The following is a 3454-nucleotide window of genomic DNA, read 5'->3' as shown; positions in this document are numbered from 1 at the left end:
TAAAAACACACGAGTTACAAAAACAGTGGGTTATGTCTGTGAAGGTAAACAGCTGGGAAATAAATTGCATGTTTATTTTAGATCTGTGTGGCAGCAGCAATATACAGTAGCCTAAATAAATCAATAAATCCACTTCTCTCTTGTCTCCTCTGAGGCTGGGACTCTAAATATTGTTCTAGCAATATAGTTAGCATGTTTTGCTCAAACTTTCACCATGGCATTAGAGCTGGTACACCGTTGTCGCTTGCGAAAACACAATAACGGCGCCGTGGGTGTAAACTTACAGATTAAGGGGCGGTAATATGACAATGAGATCCCTTTGCCACGTCACCAAGGGAGCGAAATCAGACGCGCTCGTTTTCTCAGACGCTTGCAGAAAAAGGCTTACCTAAACAAAGTTACTGGGTTCATCTTTTTCACGTTTCCTTGGCTGGTAGATGCACCGGGGACCCGATTATAGCACTTAAAACCTGGAAAAGTCAAATTTTCATGATATGTCACCTTTAAATTGAAATAGAGAGCAGAATATCATAGAGACCAGCGGTGGGCCCTTTTGACTTGAGCCAGTAAACAACCACTTAGAATACCCTAGCAACCACAATGCATTTAAGTGGCAGCTTTGGCATGCGCAAACATATTTTACTCACGCAAAATCTAAAATTTTTGTTGATTGCATTTGTAGTAAGAGAGAATCTCCACAAATAGCAGTTGCATGAAAAAATATGCATGACAAATATAAATAAAGAGTGAAAGTCTTCCTATAAGTGCAGCTAATCCAGGATCAGGCTTGAATATTTCTAGTCATGCTGTGGTAGAGGCTTTGCTGACTGAAGACAGATTACAGATCTGTCTCGTCTCGTTCAGGGGCCCGTGGGTCATGACCCTGATTACAGATAGATTTCTGAGGAGAGAATGTGTTTGTGTTTTTGCTGCAGAGGCCATGTATACATTTGTTTAACAGTTAGCTTGAATTTGTAAAACAATACATACACATTAGTAAGCCCAAATAAGACTTTTTATGTGATCTATATTATATTGCATTATATTTGATTAAACATATTTATTTTTGTTATACTGTATATACAAAATAATCTAATATAATATACAAGAGATAATACAAAAATTAGGACATTGAATGATGATTCATGCAGTTCCACAAATCCTCCGCCCCGTACATGTTTGTTTACTGATTAATATGTATATATTCTACCAATCAAAAGTTTGAGCACACTTGACTTTTTTTGTTAAAAAAATAAAATAAAATAGTAATAATAGTAATACATCTCAAACCTGTTTATATGTTTGAAATTTGACTGATAAATATAAATGAATACATATACAGATTAAGGGGCGGTAATATGACAATGAGATCCCTTTGCCACGTCACCAAGGGAGCGAAATCAGACGCGCTCGTTTTCTCAGACGCTTGCAGAAAAAGGCTTACCTAAACAAAGTTACTGGGTTCATCTTTTTCACGTTTCCTTGGCTGGTAGATGCACCGGGGACCCGATTATAGCACTTAAAACCTGGAAAAGTCAAATTTTCATGATATGTCACCTTTAAATTGAAATAGAGAGCAGAATATCATAGAGACCAGCGGGGGGCCCTTTTGACTTGAGCCAGTAAACAACCACTTAGAATACCCTAGCAACCACAATGCATTTAAGTGGCAGCTTTGGCATGCGCAAACATATTTTACTCACGCAATCTAAAATTTTTGTTGATTGCATTTGTAGTAAGAGAGAATCTCCACAAATAGCAGTTGCATGAAAAAATATGCATGAAAAATATAAATAAAGAGTGAAAGTCTTCCTATAAATGCAGCTAATCCAGGATCAGGCTTGAATATTTCTAGTCATGCTGTGGTAGAGGCTTTGCTGACTGAAGACAGATTACAGATCTGTCTCGTCTCGTTCAGGGGCCCGTGGGTCATGACCCTGATTACAGATAGATTTCTGAGGAGAGAATGTGTTTGTGTTTTTGCTGCAGAGGCCATGTATACATTTGTTTAACAGTTAGCTTGAATTTGTAAAACAATACATACACATTAGTAAGCCCAAATAAGACTTTTTATGTGATCTATATTATATTGCATTATATTTGATTAAACATATTTATTTTTGTTATACTGTATATACAAAATAATCTAATATAATATACAAGAGATAATACAAAAATTAGGACATTGAATGATGATTCATGCAGTTCCACAAATCCTCCGCCCCGTACATGTTTGTTTACTGATTAATATGTATATATTCTACCAATCAAAAGTTTGAGCACACTTGACTTTTTTTGTTAAAAAAATAAAATAAAATAGTAATAATAGTAATACATCTCAAACCTGTTTATATGTTTGAAATTTGACTGATAAATATAAATGAATACATATGAATTTCTTTACAAAAGTAAAATGTTACTGAATTTATTAATCTATTTTTTACATGGGTTAGTTGGAGTCGATAGTGAAGCAATCAAGAAGTGTCCATAACACATGCAAAAGCATCCCAGGATGCACCTCACAAAGATTGATAAGTGAATGATCGAGCAGGAGAAGCAAATGTCCAACTAGTTTTGATTTGTTAAACTTTATTTGGTCACTACATAAATGTCATACTTCTATTTTTTGATGACTATTACTACATAGTGTGGAAAATAGCAATAAAAAACAATAAATAGGTGTGTCCAAACTTTTGACTGGTAGTTACACTACTAATTTACACCAGTACACTAGTTTCACATGTATTTTTTGTCGGCTTTTCATTACCTTCACTGTAAAAAAAAAAATCTGTAAAATTTACGGTAAAAAAACGGCAGCTGTGGTTGCCGGAATTTTACCGTAAAAAATATGGTAGCAACGTTTTAGGTTTTGCGGTTTTAACTTAAATTTACAGTTAAATACCGCAATTTCATTAACTGATAAAATGTTAATATACCAACCTATTGAAGTACTGAAATCTGTTTTGTATCTTTGTAATACACTGATAACCACCAAATGCAGGAGATGATGAGAAAGTCACATGATGAACCAAAGCCTTCACAAGCAGCTTTTAAATAATAACATATATAGAAGGTGCACAGTGTCATTCACACAAACACTAAACACCATCATGGTACTGAAATAATGAACATTCATTTAACAACATTAGGTGTAACACACAACCCTAATATACAAAACTGATAAGAAAAAACTAAGAAGAAACTGTTATTTCAACAAAAAAAACATCACATTTGAAATGTAATGCAGGGAATTCTGGGAATGTCAATTTACGGTTATTCACTGTAAATTATACGGTATTTTTCACTTCCAAAAACGGTATACTACCGTAAAATTAATGTCCAATACATGTAATGTCCAATACAGTTTTTCACCGTATATAGTAGGGGAATTTACCGTTAACCATTTAACAGGTTTTTACTGTAGCATTTTTACAGTCTTTTACCGTTAAATTCA

The 3454-nt window shown here is 34.3% G+C and overlaps 2 long non-coding RNA genes across 2 annotated transcripts in view; one reads left to right on the top strand and one right to left on the bottom strand.

Annotated features, from left to right (window-relative positions):
- Nucleotides 1–3454, bottom strand: part of LOC107602314 (uncharacterized) — a 24030-nt gene that overhangs the window by 8909 nt on the left and 11667 nt on the right. Inside the window, exon 3 of the long non-coding RNA XR_001611019.1 lies at nt 1451–1457. This is a non-coding gene — a long non-coding RNA (uncharacterized lncRNA). The remainder of the gene's footprint in view (nt 1–1450; nt 1458–3454) is intronic.
- Nucleotides 1–3454, top strand: part of LOC107602315 (uncharacterized) — a 13489-nt gene that overhangs the window by 4571 nt on the left and 5464 nt on the right. The window lies entirely within an intron of this gene.

Source organism: Sinocyclocheilus grahami, unplaced genomic scaffold (genome assembly GCF_001515645.1).
Source record: "Sinocyclocheilus grahami isolate Dianchi unplaced genomic scaffold, SAMN03320097.WGS_v1.1 scaffold324.1, whole genome shotgun sequence".
Classification (NCBI taxonomy): Eukaryota; Metazoa; Chordata; class Actinopteri; order Cypriniformes; family Cyprinidae; genus Sinocyclocheilus; species Sinocyclocheilus grahami.
The sequence above is the reverse complement of the archived record's forward strand: the minus strand, read 5'-3'. Positions and strand labels throughout refer to the sequence as shown.